Source organism: Physeter macrocephalus, chromosome 11 (assembly GCF_002837175.3).
Source record: "Physeter macrocephalus isolate SW-GA chromosome 11, ASM283717v5, whole genome shotgun sequence".
In the NCBI taxonomy this organism is placed as follows: Eukaryota; Metazoa; Chordata; class Mammalia; order Artiodactyla; family Physeteridae; genus Physeter; species Physeter macrocephalus.
The window spans coordinates 151,864,893-151,891,296 of NC_041224.1; the positions used below are offsets into that span (position 1 = coordinate 151,864,893).

At 38.1% G+C, this 26,404-nt stretch overlaps 1 protein-coding gene across 3 annotated transcripts in view; it reads left to right on the forward strand.

Annotated features, from left to right (window-relative positions):
- SIPA1L1 (signal induced proliferation associated 1 like 1) overlaps window positions 1-26,404 on the forward strand; it is a 390,980-nt gene that overhangs the window by 25,237 nt on the left and 339,339 nt on the right. For all 3 annotated transcript variants that reach the window (XM_055088568.1, XM_055088569.1, XM_055088570.1), the window contains one exon: window positions 12,930-13,025. The gene's annotated coding sequence lies outside the window, so the exon portion shown is untranslated. The remainder of the gene's footprint in view (window positions 1-12,929; window positions 13,026-26,404) is intronic.

Below are 26,404 nucleotides of genomic sequence, written 5' to 3' on the forward strand. Positions count from 1 at the left end.
GCCATGGCCGCTGAGCCTGCGCGCCCGGAGCCTGTGCTCTGCAACGGGAGAGGCCACAACAGTGAGAGGCCCGTGTACCGCAAAAAAAAAAAAAAAAAAAAAAAAAGAATAATGCTGCTATTCATGTGTAAGCTTTTGTGTGCACATGTGTTTTCATTTCCTTTGGGTCAATACCTAGGAGTGGAATTTCTGGTCATATGGTAACTCTATGTTTAACCTTTTGAGGAATTGCCAGACTGTTTTCCAAAGTAGCTGTACCCTTTTACATTCCCACCAGCAGTGTATGAAGGTTCCAGTTTGCCCATAGCCTTGCCAACACTTGTTTCTGTACTGTTTGGCTTTTTTTTTTTTTCCTTAAGCCCTACATTTGTTTATTTATTTATTTATTTTTGGCTGTGTTGGGTCTTCGTTTCTTTGCGAGGGCTTTCTCTAGTTGTGGCAAGCGGGGGCCACTCTTCATCGCGGTGCGCGGGCCTCTCACTATCGCGGCCTCTCTCGTTGCGGAGCACAGGCTCCAGACGCACAGGCTCAGTAGTTGTGGCTCACGGGCGTAGTTGCTCCGGGGCATGTGGGATCTTCCCAGACCAGGGCGTGAACCTTTGTCCCCTGCATTAGCAGGCAGATTCTCAACCACTGCGCCACCAGGGAAGCCCTGTTTGGCTTTTTTATTTTGGTGATCCTAATGGGTGTGCAGTGGTATGTCACTGTGGATTTGATTTACATTTCTTTAATGACACGATGTTGAGAATCATTCATGTTTTTATTGGTCATTTGTATATCTTCTTTGGAGAAATGTCTCTTCAGATCCTTGGCCCATTTTATAATTGAGTTGTCCTTTTATTATTGAGTTGTAAGAGTTGTTTATATATTCTAGGCACACATCTTCTATCGGGTATATGATTTGCAAAATTTTTCTCCTATTCTGTGGTCTGTCTTTTTACTTTCATAGGAAGCCAGGTTTTAAGCGGTGTATAAAAGAGAAGAGGGCACATAATAAGCATGAAAACAAAATAGGCTGAATGGCTACAAGTGTTTTAGAAAGGTTATAACTAGGATGACCTGTGGCTTGTAGGAAAAATTTTAAAATTATCACAATGATTTAAAAAAGCTTTTTGGAAGTAGAATACACATCAAATGCACAGATCGTAAAGATACAGGTCAATAAGTTATCAGAAAATGAATACATGTGTGTAACCACTATGCAGGGTCAAGAAAGAGAGCATTACCAGACCCCCAGAAACCTTCTCATAGGTCTTGCAATCACTAGCCCTCTTTCTTCCTCAAAGGTAATTGCTCTTTTGACTTCTAACACCAGAGATTGGTTTTTACATATTTTTGAAATTTGTACAAATGGCATTATACAGCATGTTTTCATACGTACTGGGTTTCTTTTGCTTAATATGTAAAATTTATCCGTATGTTGCTTGTAGCTGTAGTTCATTTTCATTGCTCTATAGTTTTCACTTACCTGAATGTACAACTGTATATTCTACTTTTTTATTGAGGTATAGTTGATTTATAAGGTTGTGTTAGTTTCAGGTGTACAGCAAAGTAATTCGGTTACACACACACACACACACACACACACACACACATATTCTTTTTTAGATTCTTTTCTAATGTAGGTTATTACACGATATTGAGTATAGTTCCCTGTGCTATACAGTAGGTCCTTGTTGTTTATTTTATATTTTGTTTATGGTTTCTGTACTTCCAAAAATACATATTGGGCTTCCAGTTCCCATAGGGTCCTGGCATTCCTGGTGCTGGGGGCACAAAGGTTAGTGTCAAGTTCACATTTAGATGATCAGCTTGAAGGAAGTATTCTTAGTGCATTTCTTTGCCCATATATATATTTTTAAATTAACTTTTTATTGAAGTATAGTTCATTTATAATGTTGTGTTAGTTTCAGGTGTACAGCAAAGTGATTCAGCCATGTCTAGCTAGCTAGTTAGCTAGGTAGATAAAGATATCTACCTGTATATATGTTCTTTTTCAGATTCTTTTCCATTGTAGGTTATTACAAGGTAGTGAATATAGTTCCCTGTGCTATACAGTAGGTTCTTCTTGTTTAATCTATGTTATATGCAGTAGTGTATATATGTTAATCCCAAATTTCACCCCCTCTCCCCTTCGGTAACCATAAGTTTATGTCTGTGAGTCTGTTTCTGTTTTGTAAATAAGTTCATTTGTATCATTTTTTTAGATTCCACATATAAGTTATGTCACATGATATTTGTCTTTCTCTGTCTGACTTACTTCATTTAGTATGATAATCTCTAGGTCCATCCATGTTGCTGCAGATTTTGCGCATATTTTTTGAATGGCTCAATTGTGGGAGAAACAGACTGATAAGTAATTGCCAGATGTAGGCAGAGTGCTTGTCAAACTGGTTGTGAAATGCTTTGTGACGCTAGGTTGGAGAGTGAGGAAGAAGACTTCTCTGAGGAGGTGGTGTTGCTTCTCAAATCTGCACAGACTAAGGGGAAGTGGATAGGTTGGGGAGGGCAGGTAGGTGCTGGGGCTTGGGTGTAAGAACATTTCTACTCTACAGAGTAAAATGATTATGAAAAAGCTTTCTAGAAGTGGCAAGATGTTGCCACTGTTTGGCCTCATAGTGGAAAGCTTTGCGTATCATGCTGAGGAGTTGGGACTTTATCTTACAGGTAGGAGGAGCTCTGGAAGGATTTTAAATATCCAGGAAGCCGAATGGTCAGATTTGCATTTGAAACATTTGCTAATACATAATGTGGAAAATAAAAAATACTAATCTGAATTTAGGAAAACAGGAAATTCTTAGAAGAGTGAAGGTAGGGATTACCTGGACCAGAAGGCCAAGAAAAGTAACAGATTTTAGAGAGATTTAGGAGAGACTAAAACAGGTCATTCTGTACTAATCTTGTTTTCTTTTAAAAATAGATTTCAAGAAGGTTCGGTAGGTATTAGACAAGGGACTTCTGTCTTTTGATTTCAACAGAGTGTTTAGTTTAACAAAATGCTGTCCTTATGAAGAAGATGGAAAATACTGAGTGGGTATTTGGTGGGTTTGTAGCTCGTTGAATAAGTATACTTAAAAAATGGTAGATTTAGTGGATTTGCATCAGCTGGGAGGGAAGCTTTTCCTCCTGTGCTGTTGGACTCTGTACTTGACTTCTGTTAGTTACAACTTTCATCTTTGACTGAAATGGTTTTCTTGTTGACAAATTTACTTGTGAAGTAAAATTAGAAAGGTAAGGTAATGTAGTAGTTGACAGAATCAAGGTTTTAAAGTATGCATGTCCAAAGAGGTGAAATTACTGGGAGGAGGGTAGAAATTTTATCTTTTAATGTTTCAAGCACAATATACGTAAGTATATAAACAGATATACAGTGTAAGTACATAGACATATACAGTATATCTGTGGTATTAAAGTTTCATGGAGAATTATTAAGAAAAATGTCTAAAAAAAGGTTGAGAAACAACACTGCTTTAAAAAGCACTTGAGATTTGGAATGGTGAGCAGAATCTTACAGTGATGGATGGGTAGATGAAAGAGCTTGCAGTTTTTAGAGAATCATTGTTTATAACTCTGATAACATCTATGCCAAATTAATACAATGCAGTCTCTTTTTTTACTTTTGGTATTGGGGAGAAAGGCAGATACCAAAAAAAAAAAAAATCTTACAGTGAGGTGGAGATACTAGAAAATTTCTACATCTAGGATCAGAAACCAAAGACCTCACTAGAGGATGGGAATATTTCTTGATTTATATGTTTATGTGAAGGGAGAAAAATTAGAGTTAAGTTTCTTTGTTAATTTTATTTGACCCTAAACTCAGTATAAGTTGAGTCCACAGGGTAGATATGGTAAGAGAATAGTTGATGCCAGCCTTATGCTTCATTTGTAAAAAACAGATGTTATGAGTTCAGAGTGTTCTGTTGTACTCCAGACTGGCCAGAGCCTAATCTGGAAATGGGAAAAACTTGAGCATCCAGAGGGTGACCAGGAAGATGACAGGTCTCGAAACCAGGTTGAGAAATGTACAACCAGAGCAGCAACTGGCTTGCTTAAATATACGATGATGACTGCAAGAATCCACATACATAATTAAGTTGGTCAAGGCTGTATCATTAATAAATTAATTAAATCCGTGTTTATTGAGTGCCTGTTCTCTGCCAGGCATTGTTTTAGGCATTGGGGACCCAGCACCCAGCAAAATGGACAAAATACCTGCACTTGTGGAATTTGTAGTTTAATGAGTGGAGAGAGACAGTAAACAAGATATGCTTGTAAAATAGACCTAGTATGTAAGATAGTGTGTTAGATATTGACAAGTGCTAAAGTAGAAAAGTAAGAGAGGAAGAAGAATATGAAATATTGGGGAGTGGTAGAAATTTTAGATAGAGAAGTCAGGCTAGAGAAGGCCTTATTGGGAAGGTGATTAAAAAGAAAAACTTTATATATCATAGTATAACAAGCATACAGAAAAGGGCAGAAAGCACAAGTATATGGTGAGATGAATTTTTACGAAGTGAGTACACTGGTGTAGTCAATGCTCAGATTAAGAGCAGACTATTATATTACTGGTCCCTCAGAAGGCCTGGTTACCCCTTCCCAGTCAAAGCACTACCCACTGACTACTAACACCATGGCTTAGTTTTTTTTTGGCCAGTTTCTGAGCTTGATTTTACTGGGATCATGCATAATCTATTCTTTTGTTTCTGGCTTCTTTCACTCAACATTGTGTTTGTGAAACACATCCATGGTCTTACAGGTATTTGCAGTTCATTCATTTTGGTTGCTGTAGAGCATTCCATTGTATGATGATACCACAGTTGTTTCCTGTCTTTGGCTAGTGAATCGTGCTGCCATGAATATTCCCATATATGTCTTTTGTCAAGACATCTATGGGGGATATAATTTGGAGTAGAATTGTTGGGTCATGGGGTATGTGTATATTCACTTTAGTAGATACTGAGAAGCAGTTTTTCCAAAGTTTATATGTCTATCAGCAGCATAGGAGAGCTCCACATTCTTGACAACACGTGGTATTTCCTGCCATTTAACTTGAGCTGTTCTGGTGGGTGTGTAGAAGTATTCTGTTGTGGCTTTAATTTGCATTTCCCTGAAGACTAATGCAGTTGAGAACTTTTTCATGTGTTCATTGGCCATTTTGATATCCCTCTTCGGGGTGATGGAAACAATCTGTGTGTTCCTCGTGCTGGTGAGAAGTGGTTGAATAGGGACACATTTTAAGAGTAAGGCTGACAGGTTTTGCTCATGGTCTAGAAGTGGGGTGTGAGAGAGGAGTCGGGAACGCCATTAGGTTTTATTTGTTTTTACTTTTTGCCTGAGCAGCTGGAAGGAGGGGAGTTGGAATGTTGGAGATGGGGAAGAGAAAGAAGGTCTGGAGCAGTGGTACCTAGACTTTGGCATTTTACGCATGTAATTATGATCTTTTTTTTTTTTTTTTTAACGTTTTGTAAGGAAAGGCCGTTTGTATACCAAAAGAATAGGAAGGACATAATTTCAGAATAAAGGGAAACCCTTTAAATGAGATAAATTTAGCTTTATGTAAGACTCATGAGCAAGTTTTTTCCCTCATTTCTCTGAGGACCTACAGATGCAGGTATTGTTTTGCAGACCAGCTTTGGGAATCACTCATCTGTGGTATTATGTACGCATCCCATGATTTTGACACTGTTAATAAATGAACATCATATCTGCCCTTAAACTTGCAGTAAGATTGACTGAAGTTAGAGCCTAAATATGAGAAACCATAAAAAACATCATAGTAGGCCACGTGTCATTTCTAGCCCAGAAAGACTTCACTTCTTAAAAAAAAAAAAAAAAAAAAAAAAAGGAGAACACCAGATGCATCCAAAGGACACATATGGCACATGCGTAATCATAGTAAAGCTTGGTACTCATCTTAGTAACTTCTTTGCCAATAGGCTCTAAGAAATGATTGTTTCAAAGATTTTGTTTCGAAGTAGCCAAGCTCCAAGTTTCCTAGTTTTTTTTAATTTTTTTTTTATTTTAAGCAAATTGATTTGCCTGTCCTTAGGGAATCATAGAGTTATGTTTTAACTTTCCTGTATTCCCCTTCTAACCACCACCAGTGTTAAAGCTAAGTGCGCTGTAAAGTATTTGATGAAAGCAGTTCGGGGCAGCAGGAGGGGAAGTGGTCCTGCAGAAACAGAGGTGAAGCTGGCCTCTGTGCCTGTGCCCCAGAGCTAGGTTGGCACGAACTTTAGTAGGCTGTCTCGAATCTCGTGCTTTCCTTTGAATTGAATACCCACTTTCTATTTGGCGGAGCATTGAGACGCCTTGTGAATAGTATCAGTGTCATTAATTGGCTTCAGAAGTGTGTAAGTGATCTTTTATATGAAAGTTTTGCCTTTGAGTATTACCTGAGAAAGATTTTGTGCTGTCTGATATACAGCGTAATTTGATTATTCAGAGATATCGAATGTCCTTTGTGAGATCCTGCGGCCATCTTAAAGAACAGTATTAATAACAACTGATTACATTTCCCCTCTTTGCTAATTGATTTTATGGGACGTAATGTTTTTCTACCAAGAAGAGAATTTTAACGTGCATAATCACTTCTCACCATTTCCAGTCTGCTTTTGGCGTTAGGTAATAGTGTCATATTTTAGTTAGCTGAGGTGTCTGTGGTTTTAACGGGGTTATCTTGCCCTGAGGGATGGGAGAACATAAGTGAAAAGTTCATTGCCGCCTTGTGAATTAAGCTGTGCCTTGGCACAGAGTGCTGATCGCTTTGGCATTCAAACACAGCATTAGATCACCTTGTCTACAGTTTGGAAATGTTCTCAAAGTGCTACCTTACCCTGCAGGATTCTCCATAAACTTGAGCTGCTATAGGAAGTGATGTTTATTGTATCTCGTTCTCTACCTTGCCAAGTTACTGCCATCAGACTCTTTATTGATAGAAAATTAGGCAAAAATCATTTTCTTCTTTCTGTGTGGCCGAGGTGATGAAACTTAGGAGAAAATACATATAAGGAAAGGTTGGAGGTGTTGATTGTGGATTTGAGCCCTGGCTCAAAACAGAGAACTTTTGACTTATAGTGGAATGTTCTGTGGATTACTCGTGTCTTTCAGTCTCAGCTCTGGTATGGGGAAATAACGAAAGGAATATGTGCCACATGAATTGGTCAGGGTTTTTAGTTGCAGATACTAAGATGTATTCTAGTTAGTGTAAGCAGAAAGGGATTGATTAAGGCTGCTAGGTAACTCAGAAAATCATCAGGAGAGCTGAAGAAAGAGTCTGGGAGTGGTTGGCTGTCCGTACTGCACTGTGGAACCTGCCCTCCCAGGAACTGCAGCCCCTGCTTGGGTCAGGACGCTTCAGAGGGGAAGCCAGAGCCAAGATCACTCTGCTTTTGTCTGTGAGCAGAGTGGATGCTGTGCAGTCTGTCACCCACCTTGCTTCTTTCCCCATATAACTCTGAGACTCCATTCTGAAGGAGTCCCGTGTGGTGTGTCTGGTTGGCGGTACTGTTACTGACTTGAGTCCTTGGACTCTTTAATCAGTAGAAGTTGAAAAGAGGACAGACGAGAAGTTCAGGCAAGGCTTTATTGGGACTCTTGCTGGGAGGGAGCAGAAACAAGTAACAGGTTCCCTTGGTCACTCTCCAAGGAGGGCAGGCTGGTTCCTTAAATGGGGTGAGGGTGGGGGGATGAGGGTAGGGGTGGAGCCGTGGCTCGGGCCAGAGGTGATCTGCCCACCCCCTTGGTGGTGCTGTGTGCAGGGATCACGGGCAGTGCCCTGCTTTTGCTCCCAACACCTCAGAAATGGCAGTTGGTTGGTAGCCTTTCTGTATCTTATTGTTCATGATTTCCCCCAACTGCAGTGTGTGTAGTTATTTTTAGTCCCCTATAGTTTCTTTGTGTTTTGTTGCAGGAGGAGACCGTTTGTCCAGGTGTAAGTATATCCCAGAGGAAGGCAGGAAACAATGCTCCCAGCCTCGGTTTGTTTATTTGCTTTTTAAAATTCTCCGGTGAGAAGGTGGGCTTTACACAGCAGGGAACTCTTAATTAAACTGTGGTGAGAATGGACCAAGGATGTTCAGCCCTCCTGAATAAACAGCTGCTCATTACAGCACCTATTTTTTAAAATACATTTATTTATTTATTTTATTTATGGCTGTGTTGGGTCTTCTTTGCTGTGCATAGGCTTTCTCTAGTTGTGGAGAGCGGGGTCTACTCTTTGTTGTGGTACGTGGCTTCTTATTGCGGTGGCTTCTCTTGTTGCAGAGCATGGGCTCTAGGCGCGCAGGCTTCAGTAGTTGTGGCACGTGGGCTCAGTAGTTGTGGCTCACCGGCTCTAGAGTGCAGGCTCAGTAGTTGTGGCTCATGGGCTTAGTTGCTCCGCGGCATGTGGGATCTTCCTGGACCAGGGCTTGAACCTGTGTCCCCTGCATTGGCAGGCAGATTCTTAACCACTGTGCCACCAGGGAAGCCCTACAGCGCCTATTTGAAATAATGTCATAGCAGCTACACTAATGGGTTACAGGTAACTTTTAAGGAAGCCTACTATTTAAAAACATACTTTAAAAAATTGGGGGTAGTGGTGCATAAAGAATATTTAAAACTCTGGCAGTTTCATGCTTGTGTTACTTTAGAATTTCTATATTAGTCTGGTCTAATAAGGGTATGTAGATAATAAAGTTGAGACGAGAATATCATCTTTTTGCACATTCTTTTGCCCTTGGTGAGCTAGTCAGGGCCCATTCTTGTGGATCTTTTGATCAGAGAGGGAGAGTGGTGATTTTATGCATGGGTTGATATGAATTGATACTGTTACTAGAGGAAGAAATTAAAGTGTATGGATCTGTGATGGTGGGTTAGCAGAATCACAAAGGGTATATAGGCTTTCATATAACCCTATGTCAAAAAGTATTATACTTTTTGACATAGGGTTATTTACCAAAAGTTTTTTTCTGAAGTGGACTTATCCCTAGAAGGGACGTAGAAATCATTTGGTTCAAAACCCTAGTTTTACAGTTTTACAGAGAAAATCGTGTGATGTGATTTGCTCAAGGTCACAGGGCTGGTTGGTGGTGAGGCCTCCTGATTTCACAGTCCAGTCTTTTCCCATCAAACCCTGTAGAAGAGCAGAGGTTTCACCACAGTGGGAAAAGCTCAGTGCCTCTTGAGTTCCCGTCCTGAGATTTAAGTCCTGACTTGTAGTCGGGCCATCTCAGTGGGGTTGTTGGTTGGATAACACTGGTGTTTTTTTTATGTGTCAAATGAATACTTGGAAATTTCTTCTTGAGGTTTGAGGAGTATGAATCATAGAAGTAAGAATTTTGTTAGAACAACCCTTGTGGGTGTGGAGGGGAACGCACAATGAGCATGCCTAATTGAAGATGTAAGTTTTACTTGGTAGAATAAGCTGCAAAAATGAAGGGGATTTACATACAGCTCTCTTTTATTTACTCTTCTGGGCCTTTCATATGTTTGCTCATGCACAGAACTTTTTCTCTTAAGGCATGTGTTATTACATGCATAATCAGTATGAGGTAAAAATTACTAGGAAAATTAAATCTGGTTCACTTCTCACCTCCTTCAAGTCTTGGCTCAGAGCTGTCTTTGTAGTGAGTCTTACCCCGACCCATTTTATTGAAGAGTGCAACCCATCTTCCCTCCATTCATTCCTGAATCCCCTTATTCCTCCATCCTGGCCTTTTCCTTTTTAATAGCACAGATCCCCTCTAATATTATATGTGTATATCCCATATAATTTGTCTATATATTATGTTTATTGCCTATTATATATCTTCTCCATTAGACTACAGGCTCCACAAAGCAGACTTTTGTCAGTTTGTTTGTACATCCCTAGCAAGAAGAATAAATAGTTCCTGGTCATAGTACGTATTCAATATATATATGTTGAATAAATGAACTTGGCAAAAGCAGCTACTCTTTAGGATTCCTACTAGTAAAATGACAGATTCTCAATCCCAGTGATTATCTTATTTGTGAACTCGTTGGGGATGGCAACATCTTCACTTGGTATATAAAGAAAATAAATTGTTTTAAGTGTGTGAGTTGTGTTACATACAGTGTTCTGGAACCTCCTTGCTTATTTGGCAATAAACAAGGAGTTTGGACTCAGATGAAAAAAATCATTACATTGTCGGCTTGAATCAGTGGAACAAATTCTTTAGATATTAGAATCTAGATAACTAAATGATAAAAATGCACAAAGAGCTTCTCAAATATAGACTTGAACAGTAGCTGGTTTTAAATGTAATTGACTTAAAAGGTTTTCATTTTCAACATTGAGACCAAAAAAAAAAAAAAGGGCAGGTTTCAGAGTCTTGGGGTACTGAGGCAATAGGGGAGGGAAGAGGAAGGAATTAGAAGTCTCTGCAGAGTGGAAGATGATTCGGTAGAGTCTTCCAGATGTGAAAGTACATTTCTGAACCTTTTTGGAAAAGCTAAAACACGAGACAAGGAGATACATTTCATGCAGATAAAGTCTAGACTGTTCTGAAATTGTCACTTCGCTATGCTGGTGGTAGCCTCCTAGGAAGTTCTAGGACATAATGTAGTTTATAAATGCTCATTTTTATTATTTAAAGAGATATTTGACTTTATAAATTCAAGGGAAATAAAGATGATGCTTAATGTATTAGGAAGATGTTACGAGACCTAGAAGATACCTTAGAAATCAAGTATTCTGACTTTTTATATAAGCTTAAGCCCAAAGCTTAAATGATTTGCCCAATATCACACAACTAATGAATGGCAGAATTGTTACTAATTTTTGTCACAAATTTTCACTGAAGTATCCTTAATAGGAGAGGAGTGTATAAACCTGTCTTTGGAGGTAACCCAGGGAGCAATTATGAATTTGTTTAGAGATTTATATTTTATCTTAAAAATTTTAAAAATTTATGCAGATATTTTATCTTATTCAGATTATTTATGTCCTCTTTATGTGTGTAGGCATTTTTTTTTTTTTTTTTGTAAAAAATGTGCTTATTTGAGGAATCGTCATTTGGAATTTGAGGAAATGAACAGAATGAAAGAACACCTTAGGTTCTTATTATCGTAGAAGTGTTAAAAAAAATCAGAGTTTTAAAGAAAACTACAACAGGGAAATAGCTCTACTTGATCTGTTCTGAAGGTAAATATATTGGGGAAACTATAGTGCAGTGAAAATATTTAGAAAATATTTTAAACCTCAACTTGAGAAGATAGCGTTGCTATTTTTGTCATTTCAACATTCTGTGTAAATGAAGTAAGATACGATTTGTATCTTTTTGCTAAAGATACTGGTTTGGAAGGGATCAGTTTTAAAAAAGAGAGAGAGATGATTTATGTATATAATTTGTACATATTTTTTCCTGACCATAAAATTAGACTATACTTATATGGAGAAAGACAATCAACCCCACCCTATCCTTCCCCAGCAGGAAATACTCTGAAGGTTTTTACTTCTTGATCTTTTATGTTAATTGTTTCTTTTGTAACACATGGTTAAATGAGATACTTATTATGCGGTCGGTCGAGTCATAACTTGATTTTAATATGCTCCAAAATATTGTTTCCACAACTAATTAGAGAGTAGGATGTAAAAGGAAGAGCACTAGACTGGTGGTCAGGAGATTGTGATTTAATCTTATTGGTGAAGTGAGAGTTTCACAGTGATAATGGAGTATTGAGGTCTCTTCCAGCTCTAAGAGCTTATGAATCTATATTTGCTCATAATATGCTTAGTGCCTCCAAACACACATTTTCTAAAATTTAAATGTACAAAGAGTGTGCATATTTCAAATTGTTCATTGTCTCCACACAAAAGTTTCCTCAAGATGAATACTTTGGGAGCCAGTGCCCATTGGTTTAGTCTGGTCAGTGGGTTTTCCTGTGTGACTCCAGAGGCATCATTATGCAAAAACTTGCTGAATGGTCACTGGTGGCTCATAGCAAGCTCTTCTCTGCTAAGCAGGGTGGATTCTGTGAGCCTCTTGGCAATTTTCAGACCACCTCCTAAGACACGAGGAACTTTCAAATTGGGCCTGCCATCTTAAGGAACTGGAACTTGGAGTCTATCTGAATTTTTATTGTCTGGTGTTTGCAGATTTTCCTTTGATTGCAGGTGTCAAGGTCAGGAGGCCCTTGTGCTTGTCTTGCCATGCTAGTATCACCTTGAAGGTGTGCTGTTGTGTGTGGTTTCAGTTGTCTTTGTCACACTAGCTAGTTTACTAGTGCTGGGTGGAGAGGGTATTTCTATACCCTACAGAATTACTGGATTCATATCCCAGTCTGGCAGAGTTATATGTTTAGAAGTTCAAGAATGGTATCTGTTGGCAGGCATGACTTGGCAGATAGTGGGTGGCGAAGAAGTGCAGCTATGGTGAAGATAACCAGGCCCGAGCCCCAGCTCCTCAAATAGCTACTATAGCGTAGTACCCAAGAGAGTCATTTTTCAGAAATCATAGCTCTGAAGTGAGAGATAGCTTTACTACGGCCCCTGAATTATTTTGTGATTTAGCTCTCATTTTTCACATCTTCTGGATTTGAAGTTTTGAAGAACTTGGCAGTGTGCTCAGATATGTTCTAGGCAGAATAAGCCCAAGGTACCCCGTTAAAGACTGAGTTGAGGCTGAAGGAAGCCTTTATGCCTCTTTCATTTCACTAAGGTATGACAGTATTAGAGCAGATGGGAGGCTAGTGTTTGAGCTTAAGTTGTGTGAAAACTTCAGCAGCCAATTGGCTGACTCTTAATGGTAAGTCAGGAAGAACCACCCACGTTTTCCATTATGGATTTGAATCACAGAGAACAGGTTTCCTGCAGAAACCATTTGGCTTTAACAAGTGTACGGAAATTTCGTCTTTGATTAAATTGATGTTTTTATCTTCATTATACATGTGGTTCACATTAATTATTTCCCCTTTTCAATCCATAGGTTCAGTTTCAAATTTGAATCTCCTGTAGGACTGACTGTAAACGAATTTCCCAAGATTTTTGTATAAGAGATAGATGAAAAGGACTGTACTTTCAGGTAAGGATCGAGTTTTACTTTCTCTTAGTAACACACGGCTCCCTTGGCCGAAGTTTGGGGTTCCCCTACCCCCTTTCACGTGAATAGTAGTATAGGTGAATTTTTTAAAAGGTGGCAAATTGAATTCTCCAGACAAGTTTCCACCTGTTCGGGATGACCTAAGAGGGGTCAAAGGGCTGGCTACTTAAAACAATTAGAGAAGCAATATGTGATGACGATTGAAACACACGCACATGTTCATTCAAAATGGCTTATAAAACTGTAAGGTTTTTTTTAGGGGAAGGAAGTCATCTTTCTGATACCTACTACTTCCTGCCTATGATGGATTGATCATTCTGTCATCTGTTTGTCTGTTTTCTATTTTAAAGCTTAAAGACATGGATGGTTTTAAGATTAACTTTTCTATCTCTGTGGCATCCCGAAGTACTATAAGAGTTCTGGGCATGAGAAGATTATAGAAAAAAGATCTGTACTCAAAATAATTTGGATAGGGCTAGTATTTAGAAATGAGTTTTCTCTAGGAAGAAAGGGAACTGTGCAGACCAAAACCAAAACCAAAACCAAACACACAACGCCGCCCCCAACCCAAATTCGAAAAAACCACATGGCATAGGAAAAATTGTGCTGAGTTGGGATTGCCATAGTGTTTCTGGTTACAAATGAAAGTACATTTCCGAGAAGTAATAAATTGGCTTTTTAATCAGTTGCCTAATTTTCCTAATTGATTTTGAGATATTGAACCACTTCTAAGTTAATTTTTGTACCTTTTTAGGATGGTTACTTCTCAAGTTTAAAATATGTAAAACTCAGCTTTAAGTTGTTGGCATGGTTTGAAGAGGGACAATGGCAACTGAGTGAATAATGCAAAAATCACTTAGTAATGCATTGTAGGATGGCTCTTGGTGCAGTTAGTTTCCTAACTATATTACTAGTTAAAGGAATTATTTAGCAAAACATTAACACACCAACAAAGAGGCAGCTCAGTAGAGAGAAGCTGGCTTGGGAGTTTTTTTTTTTTTTTTTTTTTTTTTTGCGTTTCGCGGGCCTCTCACTGTTGTGGCCTCTCCCGTTGCGGAGCGCAGGCTCCGGACGCGCAGGCTCCGCGGCCATGGCTCATGGGCCCAGCCGCTCCACGGCATGTGGGATCCTCCGGGACTGGGGCACGAACCCGTGTCCCCTGCATCGGCAGGTGGACTCTCAACCACTGCGCCACCAGGGAAGCCCTAGTCCACCCTTTTTAATGTATAGTTCTCTGGGTTTTGACAAACGCACATGGCTGTGTAACCACAATGAAGATAAAGAACATTTCCATCACCCCAAAATGTTCCCCTACCCCTAGCCTCAGCACCCTCTGACCTGTTTTCTAGCTCTGTGGTTTTGCTTTTGCTCGGATGTCATGTAAATGGAATTGTACAGTCTGTAACCTTTTGAATTTGGCTTCTTTCATTTAACACAGGGCATTTGAAATTCGTCCATGCTGTTGTGTGTATCACTAATTTGTTCCTTTTAATGGCTATCTTACTCCAATGTATGAATATTTATATTCATACATAGACAAACAGATGAATATGTTTGTCTATTTAACAGTTGGAAGACATGTAAATTGTTTCTAGTGTTTTGGTGGTAATGTGTCTTAGTGTTATTATTAAAAGAGTTTTAACCTCACAGATTCCCTTAAAGGGCATCAAGGATTCCCAGGGTCCTGAGACCTCTCTCTGAGGACCTCTGGCCATCCTGAATCTCTTGCCTGGGTGTGATGTGCCCCCTGTCTAGAATGTCAAGGTCTAGCTCAAGGGTCTCCTCTGCACTGTCCTTTCTAAGCCCTCTTCCCACCATTACCCCTACACACCTTCATACCCCAAGGCTGGGCTGGTCACCACCACCTGCTTGGCTGTAATTTGAGGACATGGCAGCTTCCCAGCTTCTTGAGGATGATGCCTTTCCTCTCCATCCCAGTACATGCCTGGTACACAGAAGATGTGCTACCTGTTGGAAGGAATAAATAGCAATCTGTTACATGTGTTAAGGCATTTTATTGTTTACATGAGGCTTTTCCATATGTGATCAATTTCATCCCTCATTTCAACTCTGGGGAAGTACGTAGCATGTGAATTTTTTTTTTTTTTAATTACTTAATTTATTTTTTGGCTGTGTTGGGTCTTTGTTTCTGTGAGAGGGCTTTCTCCAGTTGAGGCGAGCGGGGGTCACTCTTCATCGCGGTGCACGGGCCTCTCACTGTCACGGCGTCTCCCGTTGTGGAGCGCAGGCTTCAGACGCGCAGGCTCAGTAGTTGTGGCTCACGGGCTTAGTTGCCCCACAGCATGTGGGATCTTCCTGGACCAGGGCTCGAACCCGTGTCCCCTGCATTGGCAGGCAGATTCTTAACCACTGCGCCACCAGGGAAGCCTAGCATGTGAATTTTTAATTCACTAGTTTTATTTTATTTATTTTTATTATTTATTTATTTTTGGCTGTGTTATGTCTTCGCTGCCGCGCACGGGCTTTCTCTAGTTGCAGCAGGCAGGGGCTACTCTTCGTTGCAGTGCATGGGCTCCTCATTGCAGTGACTTCTCTTGTTGCGGAGCACGGGCTCTAGGCGCGCAGGCTCAGTAGTTGTGGCTCGCAGGCTCTAGAGCACAGGCTCAGCAGTTGTGGCGCATGGACTTAGATGCTCCGCGGCATGTGGGATCCTCCTGGACCAGGGCTCGAAGCCATGTCCTCTGCATTGGCAGGCGGATTCTTAACCACTGCGTCACCAGGGAAGCCCCATAGCATGTGATTTTTAATATCTTTTATTTTTATCAGATAATAACATTTAAGTCTTAAAGCTCTGGTCTTAACCAAGCTGCACCTTAGAATAACCAGGGGAGCTTTTAATAAAGGTACTAATGCCCTAGACCAATTAAGTCCTATCTCTGGAGGTTAGGCCTGGGTATTAGTATTTTTTAGAAGTATCACTGTTGAATATCTCATGCGGCCACAAGAATCATGGTCGAAGGTTTGACTTACTGTGAAGTCTTAGTGGTGGTGTAGTCGAGCCTGGAACCCAGGATGACTCCTACTCTAATGCCTTTACCTCCACACTGAATTTTCATGAGCAGGGAAGCACTACAGCGGTTTAGAGAGCCTCGGTATAGATGTCAGCATTTCAATTTATGGAGGAACTGTAGCACAAGAAACTCAACACTGAATTTAGAGTCAGGAGACCATGTTTCCGTTTTGGCTCTGCATTTACTAACTGTGGATTAATAAATACTTGAGTCTGTTCTCACTTGTAAAGGAAGGATACTACCTTAAATTCTAGAAGCTATTGTGGGGATCAAATTAGATGATGTGATAAAGGATTTATTGAAAGGATTACAAAATCCTTTTGTAAACTAAGAAGTGCTGTCTAAAACTTATTTTTACTTGATTTTAGCCTAGTGTATTTATTGGCTAGCTTTCCTGGGGCTTCATAAATTACACAAGTAATATATAAATAGAGTCTCACTGAAATAGTCAAATAACAGGATTATGCAGAGTAAAACCAAGAGGTTACTATTGGTCACATACTTTGAATCCTTGTTGTATGCGTTTAAGTGCATAAATATGTATGTATGTAACAAAAGTTATTTTTTCGGTTGTCTTAACATAGAGTCTTTCTTTATATGTTTTTTTTTTAAAAACTTGACATGTCTTAGATCATTCCATATTAGGATATATAAGTCCCTCTCATTCTTTTTATAGCTGCATATTTTTTCATACATTTTCAAGTTGATGGACATTTAGCCTGTTTTCCACTTTTTTACTTTTATAAAAAATGCTAATTAACATTCTGAGCTCTTATTAAAACATTAGTTTATTCTTATTAACAGATTTATTCTGTTTTCAAGATACCGGGAGGTGAAGTAGTAAGTGATTCATGTATGAAATCTTAGACATTGTCTACTCAAGTCAGAATACAACTAAGAATTTATAAAAAAAAAAAAAATCACGGTGAAGTACACTAGACCTTGGATAACTTTTTCATATGTCCTTGTATATTTTGTTTTATTTTTGTGGTATTCTTATTTCACTATTTGGATAGACTTTTAAAGACTAGTATGTGTATTGCTTAAGTTTAACTCTTTTGGGTGTGATTACTACATACTTTCCCTCCAGTAAAAACAATGCAACAACAATGGCCAATACTTACTTATGTGAGTGCTGTCCTGAGAGCTTATTATATCCATGGTCTCACTTCTTTCTCTCAGTAAGTGGGTGGTGTTCTCCAGGGAACGCATATAGAAATGGAGAATCAGAGGGGTCAACTCACTTGTCCAAGGTTATTTATGGATATAGGATTCAGAGGTCCTGCTTCCAGCTTTGATGTCAGGATTTCGCTGAATCAGAGATGGTACTTTGTATCTATGACATCACAGTTTACTTTCTAAATTAGTAATATTTGTATATTTTATTGTTTAATACCAGTAATAATTTAACATATACAGAAATGGTTCATGCTCTGGAGTATCCATTTTGTAGAAAGTATGTATAATAAAAGCAGTCTATTAATGTATCATTATAAAGGCAAATGCTTGCTTATTGAATTTGATAGTAAGAATGGTGTTTTGGAGTGAAAAAGGCTACTAAATGGGAAAGTGATCTTGAATTCTATTTATTATCCAACAGTGGCCTTGATAAAATAATGCTTTTTCCTCACTGGTAAAATAGTTCACTTTATACTTAATCAGCCATCAATCCCGAGAAACATTAGTGTGAATAAGATATACTTGTGAGAACATTTGGCAGTGGTGGTCTAGATGACTTGCAAAATGGAACTCTAGTAATACTTCCTTTACCTTGAGTAATAAGGAGAACATTTCCGGAAGGGTTTGTTTATTCATGACAAATGAAAGATTAAAATGATCTGTCTCTATTGATGAAAGTACCAGAAGGCAGCCTCCGAGTTTTTTAAACACACTGAAATACACGTTCTTATAAATTTATTCTAGGCATAATTGAGTGTTAATTTAAGGGGCCATGAGTGGTTATTTCTCAATAGTGATCATTATAAATGGACTTGTAGCAGAGATACAGTTTCACAGATAGTCTTTGTGTACTCTTGTGTTACATCTTGCTTGAATGATAAAGTGAAACTGAGGTCTACGTGCATAGTCTGAGCCCACTGATGGTGAGTGTTAGCTCCTTATCCCTTCCTCTGTCTCCTTAGTGTGACTCTCCTGTTCAATTATGACATATGGTGGCTGAACAGTTGAAATAGATCTTTTGGTGGACTCTTGGCCTTACAGGCTGAAGTCTGTATTTTATTAGGAAGTCAGAAAACATGATAAATCACAGTTAAGACATTATCATACTGTCTCATTCCTAGTTTTTAATTTATAAGCCTTTTTCTGAAGGAAATATTTTGGGCCAACACATATTTGGTGATTGACTGAACGAGTGCATTGGCTCACCTTCCTGCGAGGACTTGTTCGCTAAGAATTAGTCTGGCATCCCAAAGTGGGTTTAGATCACAGGAAGCGATTGGGTGGTGGTGACTTTTGGTTGCTATTGATAATGCAAGTGGATTCAAAGCAATAATCTAATGTAATCTACTCTGAACAGTACCTTTAAAAAATGTTCTCAGATTCATTTTTTTCTTCTGTTTCTAGACTTACTGATTTGCTTGGATAGATCCAGAGGCAACATTGTCCTTTATTGCCACCTACTTGGAGTTGCTTTCTGAGATAACATACTCCACCCTTCAGAGGAATTCATTTCTTTTTCCAAAATTAAGAATTTGTTATTTTTATCCATGTTCTATATTTAGATTTCCAGCTTTTAGAATTTAAATACTCATGTACATTCTGCCCTAGAGACTGAAGCATTAATTATATAAGGATTTTCCTCTTTTTTCAGTATGTGAACATCACATTCCTTGGCCTAATATTTGTTTTGCATCTGTATTGCAGTGTGATCCTAGCAAGTTCATTCAAGCAGTGGTTGAACTGAGGTTAAGTGTATTATGGTTGTGTGGCAGGATATGGCCGTAAACACATCTCTTTAAATGCAGAATGGCCTGGGGTGACTGTAATGTTAAGTTGTATAATCACAGATTACAAACAGAGGAGTGAGCACATGGGCCACATATATCTTTAGTGAGGAACTACCCCACAGGATGGAATCTACTTTAGAAACTATCTGTAGAGTTCCCTTAAGTGTTTTCTTAGACAGTTCTATTAATATTATGTATTTAATTAGAATGCTTCTGATTGAGTAGAATTATGAATAGTTTATCAGAGTTTCCAGAAAGTCTCCCACTTAACATCTCAAAGAATGAGTTAAAATGTTACGAGTGTTTTAGAAATATATTGTACGTATTTTTCAAAATTTTATCATATTTTCTCCTGTCTGCTTTTTTCCTTCCCCTCCTGGTATTTTTGTGACTTAAAAGCTGTTTTGCAAAAAATACCCTCAGAAGTAATTCACTCTCTAGAGACTGGATGGTGAGGGGTCCTTCTCAAATATTGGTAATGTATCCATTCAGTGCGTCTCTGCTATGAATGTCACTGGTCTTTGGAGGTCTTAAGGAGTATTCAAAAATTCTCCCAGGTACTGTGGGCAGCTGAAGAACTGAAAGTGGGTAGCAAGGCCTTTTGGGCATATTATATATTTTTTGAGGTTGATGTGAGTATATCTGAAAAAAAATTTTTTACTTCCTTAATTACCACTTGCAGTATTTATTAGGAAACTGGATATATTTGATATGGACTCAGTGTTTCTATAGTCTTAACTTTTACTAAATGTTTTTATTGAACTACTTGTTCTTCAGTTTACAAATAGTTTTAAGTTTTTGCAACTGTTTATATACATTTCTCATCTGTTTTACTCAAACTGATTTTTGTCTGTAAACTTGTTTAGAGAAACCAAATTCAGTTAAAAATATTTCCTTGACAGTGGCCCCAAGGTTGGACACTATAGATTTTTATTTGAAGTGTTTATTTATTTTAATTTAATTTTAACTTTTAGCAAAGCAATAATATGCCTGGTTTAAATAGTAAGTAAAATAGTTAATACTAATATAGCCTTGAAAAGAAAAAATTCTGTGCTCCAACCTTTCTACCTCTCTTCAGAGGCAATCATTTTCAAGGTGTTTTTTTGTTTTTGTTTTTGTTTTGTTTTGTTTTTTTGCGGTACGTGGGCCTCTCACCGTTGTGGCCTCTCCCACTGCGGAGCACAGGCTCCGGACGCGCAGGCTCAGCGGCCATGGCTCACGGGCTCAGCTGCTCCGCGGCATGTGGGATCTTCCCAGACCAGGGCACGAACCCGTGTCCCCTGCATCGGCGGCGGACTGTCAACCACTGCGCCACCAGGGAAGCCCAAGGTGTTTTTTTTTTAAGCTACTTCTTTTGGCATTTATTGTCCTATATCTAAATAATTTATTTTTACTCCTTTGGCTTGAGTTTTCAATTCTAAATATTATGTTTTGACATCTTCCGCCAGAAGGTGATGATTTAGCTCCCCAACTACCCTTTCCCCATTCTCCCAATGACAGTTTTGTCTAATTTTTGGTTAGGCCATCATTCAGTACTTACAGTATTATCATTTGAATATTGATGACCTTGGCCAGAGAGTATTCAGTGATTACTTATTCTTTCTTCAGCTTTTTCCCCTCAGAGATAGTGGTTACTTTGTTTTTAATTTGCTTAGCTTTCTATTGATTAAGTGCTAATTTTGCTCTAAGCATTCTGATGGAACTGTAGACTTAAATGTTAAAACTTGTTAGGGCATCCGTCAGTTCCAGTTTTCTCTTGGCTCTGTCTCTCCCAGACCTCTGTGTCCTGCTGGTTCTGAACTGCTTATTGTTGAGCCTCCACAGAGCTGCCATTTTGGATTTACTGCCATCTTGGGGATTCCCTTGGGTTTTCTCCTTTGAGGATCTTTTATTTTCTGCATTCTGTGTTGTCATCTTTTCTTTGTTTATTCCCTGACTTTGTGGAGAGATATATGTATATGTTTGTGTGTGTGTGTGTGTGTGTGTGTGTGTTTTGCAATATATACCACTATTTGTATGCCCATGAGTAGGATTTAAAAATAAAAGTTCGTTTTCTAATTGCTGCTAGTAAGAACATACTTGATTTTTTACATCAACTATGTATTCTGCAATCTTGCTAAATTCATATATTCTAGTAGTTGTTTTGTGGATTCCTTGGAATTTTCTACAAGAATGATCATAGGATTTTCAAATAAGTTTTACTTTTTCCTTTTTGATCTTTATGGCTTTTATTTATTTTTCTTGCCTTATTTCAGTGGCTGGAACCTCCAGTATAGCATTGACTAGAAAGTGGTAAATGTGAGCATTCTTGCCTTATTCTTCATCCCAGGGAAAAACAATTCAGTCTTTCACCTTTGAGTGTGATATTGGTTTTAGGTTTTGGGGGTAGTTGTCCTTTATCAGTTTGAGGAGATTCTTTTTTAGTTGCAGCATGCAGACTTCTAAGTTGCGGCATGCAAACTCTTAGTTGTGGCATGCATTCAGGATCTAGTTCCCCTACCATGGATCGAACCTGGGCCCCCCTGAATTGGGAGCGTGGAGTCTTACTCACTGGACCACCAGCGAAGTCCCTGAGGAGATTCTCTACTCTTCCTAGTTTGTAGAGAGTTTTTGTCACGATGGTTGTTGGATTTTGTCAGATACCTTTTCTGCATCTATTGAACTGATCCTGAGGTTTTCTTCTTTATTTGTTACATTGATTGATTTTCAAATGTTAAAACAGTCTTGCTCTTGGGATAAACTGTATGTGCTCGTATGTACCTTTAAAATATATTATTGAATTTAATTTGCTAAAACTTTGTTAAAAATTTTTGTGTCTATATTCAGAAGGGACATGAGTCTGTAATTTTTGTTTTTTGTTATATCTTTGTCAGGTTTTAGTATTAGTGTTATGCTAGTCTTGTAAAATGAGTTGGGCAGTGATCTCTATTTTCTGAACAAGTTAAATTTCTTTCCTGAATGTATGATAGAATTCATCAGTGAAATCATCTGGAATTGGAGTGGTTTTTTTTGGAATATTTTTGATAACAGATTCAGTTTCTTGAAAAGAGATAGGACTAATTAGATTTTCTGTTTCTTCTTGTGTCAATTTTGATAGGTTTTATTTTTTTAAGAAATGTGTCCATTTCATGTAAGTTGTTGAATTAGTTGGCATAAAGTAATACATCATATTATCTTATCCTCTTAAATGTCTGTAACATCTCTGGTAATATATGTTTTTTTCATTTCTGATATTGGTGATTTGTGTTTTGTCTCTTTTTTTTCTTGACTGCTATAACTAGAAGTTTGTCAGTTTTGAGGATAATTTTAAAACCCAGCCTTTGACTTTATTAATTTTATCTCTTGTCTGTATGTTTTCTATTTCATTATCTTGTTATTATTATTTCCTTTTTTCTGTTTTGAGTTTAGTTTGCTCTTCTTTTTATTGTTTCTCAGGTCATTTTGGTAGATCTTTCTTATTGTCTTATATTAAGCACTTAGAGTTTTAAGTTTTCCTCTAAGTACTGTTTTAGCTGCATTCCACAAATTTTAAGTTTTGTTATTGTTGTTGCCATTCAGTTCAAAATATTTTCTAGTTTCCTTTTTGATTTCATCTTTGATCCATGAACTCTTTAGAGCTGTGTTGCTCAATTTCCTTATATTTGGAATTTTCCTAGATATCTTCTTGTTGATTTCTAATTTAATTCCATTGTAGTCAGAGAATATGCTCTGTGTGATTTCAGTCCTTTTAAATTTATCAAGACTTATAGCACACCATATGGTCTATGTTGGTAATGTAATATGCATTTGAAAGGAATGTGTATTCTTCAGTTGTTAGATTTTCTATGAATGTCAATTAGGTCAAGGTAGTTGATAGTGCTTTTTAGATCTTCTGTGTCTTTCCTGATTTTTTTTTTTTTTGGTTTAATTATTGTGTCAGTTACTGAGATGGGATGTGAAAATCTTCTCCTCTAGTTATGCATTGTCCTTTTCTTTCTGTAATTCTATTTTTGCTTAATGTATTTTGAGGTGCATATACATTCATAACTGCCATGTCTTCATGATAAATTGTCCCTTTTGTAATTATGATGTTCTTTTTTTTTGTGGTAATACTCTTTGTCTTACAGTTGATTAAAAGTTCTGTGTGCATGGTGGTGAAACCGCTGAAATGTGTTTTGGGGTGCTCCGAGGAGCTTCCGGTTCTTTATGTCTCAGTGCAGAAAGAATACAGAGAGGCAGAGTGATAGATATAAGAAGTGACTTATTACAATAGGACGCGTGTGAGGCTTACAAGTGGGTGGGCAAGAGGGTGCCGTGCTGAGAACTTAGTGGGCTAGAGTTTTATAATCAAGGGAAAAGTAGGGAGGGAGAGAAGACCACCTTCTTCTTCATTCTTCAGTAGACATCAAGCTTCCATCATCAATTCCTCCTCCATGTTGGGTGGGGGAGTTTTCTTGTCCCTACGTGGTCAAACCAAGACTGTCACAGTGCACTGGAAATGAGCAAAAAGGTGGTAACATATACTAAAATATGGTAAATCATCTCAGGTTTCAGTACAATGTCACCTTTTCCTTGTGCTTTTGTCTTTAGTGTGTACAGAGGAGCATGTCCTAGGAATCATTAATGTACTGAGCTCGCTGGGTAGGATGTGGGTCTCATGCCACCATTGTTTTCTTGTTTTGGGCCTTGTCTCACGTTTCTGTTTCATGGTTTAGTTGCTGAGCAGGCCTGCTTGGTTTTCTGGTTAGGCGAACCTACTTTCTTGAGTGTTCATTAACTTGCAGGGGTCTCCCATTCTTTTTTCTTTACTTACAATCCCCTTGTGGGATTAACTGTTTAATCACCTACTTTGTCGTTTACTCTGTCCCTATCATTGGGGCTGGTGTTTCTGGTGTTCTTCTCCTATGGACGGTGAGTTTGGCTTGTGACATTTCGTTGAGAGTTCTCAAATGTCAGTTTCTATTGATCTTTACTTTCATTTGGTCAGTTTCTCCAGTAAAGAATCTTGTAGTCTGTAAGTCTGAAGGGGGCTGGCAGTCTACTATTAACTTGATGGACCCATATTTTTAGTATAGAGATTCATTCCTGTTCTCAGTTATGCCTGGTCAGTTCCTCTCATTTAATAAACTCCAGACTTATGCTGGTAAAATGCCCAGTTGTTGGGTTAGGGAATTGGTTGTTTAGACAGACTCTAAAACCAATTCCTTTTGTTTTCAGCTTCATCCTTTATGTAGAAATCCTTTCTGGAATTCTGCTCCATGAATAGACTTACTTCTTCCTAGCCTATTCCTGGGTTTTCTCCTTATCCCTGCCAGTTAGGTTTCAGCTTTCTCCAGTTTGCTAAATCAGTTTTTAGTTATGCATTGGTTTTCCATCTTTCAGAATTTTGTTGGCATCTCACATATATTATTGTTTCTTCTTCCATTTTTCTTTTATTGTTATTTCTTGAGGGAATGGAGATAGGCATGTATTTGGTCATTCATTTTTATCCTTTAGGGACTTTTTAATTTTATGACAATAAGCCTTTTGATTGGCATACCTTATTGTTATGTTTACAACCTGATCTTTAGGTTGTAAAACACAAATTCTGCATTATCTGTTTATGTATATGGAAAAAAGAAAGTGTGTGTAGGTGGGGTCCATTATGCATGGGTTAGTGATTTGAAAACCTAATGTATTTCCTGCTAAGGATTTTGTTTACATTAGAAAGTCTTAATGATGTTTACTTTCTTTGTGCTTGGTTTGGTAGACATTGAGTAGTAATTTGTACATTTTCCTTTTTCCAGTTTTCATAGTAATCATTTTTTGTTAAGGGGCTAACAATTGCATGAAATGTTTTTATAAATGATTTTCTTTTGTTTTTTGAGAATCTTTAATTGTTGCCATATTCTTTCAAGTGCCTTCTTTTTGAAAATGAACACATTAGGTCTGTTATGTAAAATAGAGATTTCCTAGATTTAGGATTCAGAAGTCACTGAGTTACCGGTTTAATCTGGGTAAATCATTTAAATACATTTTCAGTTTCTTCACCTGTACATGGGAAATGTAAACTTCATACGGTTGTGAACAGTATCTTACTTGTAAGATAACAGACAAGAAAATATTTTAAAAAATTATAAAGCAGGACATCTGTGTAAAGCAGTGTATTGAGTGTAATTAATGTGTTCTTGGGTAGTCATGGATTAAACTGTTTGTGTTTATACACTGGTAATTGAATGCTTCCTGCAGTTAACTTTTAGTAGAATATTTTTCATGGTGTAAAACTTGTCCTATGTTTTCATAATGCTCATTTCGTAATATCTTCATGCCCAGTTCCAGTCTTACATGAAAACAGGATAGACAGCTACCTAAATGCTGTTTTTACTGTTACTTATAGAATGCTCAGGAACTCAGCAGACCTCTACATTGCTCCATGGTTCAACCTGGTATTTTGGGATGCTTTCCAAAGACTGCTGTTAAGTTGCTGGTATTATCACTGAAGAAATTATATCTTGAGATGATGTTTGCCTGTGGCATGCCAGCTTACTGTAGTTTATCTGGGGGACAAGACCTTAAGGGAATAGGATATAGGTCTGTTAAGTTTCTTGGAAGGGGGGAGGGTAGAACAAATCTAAAATCTAAAACAGTGTCAGGAATTGTAGGCCTCGTTAGAGAGCTGTAACTGTTAAGCTTGGGAAGCATGGAAATGATCTCAGGTGGAGTAGGGATAATATGACTATTTTGTAGAACTTTAAGATCCAACCCTGTCTGATCTCTCTTTTTTTATCTTTAAAATTTTTAAATTTTATTTTTTTATACAGCAGGTTCTTATTAGTCATCAATTTTATACACATCAGTGTATACATGTCAATCCCAATTGCCCAATTCACCATACATTTGTTCTCTACATCTGTGTCTCAATTTCTGCCCTGCAAACCGGTTCATTGGTACCATTTTTCTAGGTTCCACATATATGCGTTAATATACGATATCTGTTTTACTCTTTCTGACTTACTTCACTCTGTTTGACAGTCTCTAGATCCATCCACGTCTCAACAAATGACCCAATTTCGTTCCTTTTTATGGCTGAGTGATATTCCATTGTATATATGTACCACATCTTCTTTATCCATTTGTCTGTCGATGGGCATTTAGGTTGCTTCCGTGACCTGGCTATTGTAAATAGTGCTGCAATGAACATTGGGGTGCATGTGTCTTTTTGAATTATGGTTTTCTCTGGGTATATGCACAGTAGTGGGATTGCTGGATCATATGGTAATTCTATTTTTAGTTTTTGAAGGAACCTCCATACTGTTCTCCACAGTGGCTGTATCAATTTACATTCCCACCAGCAGTGCAAGAGGGTTCCCTTTTCTCCACACCCTCTCCAGCATTTGTTGTTTGT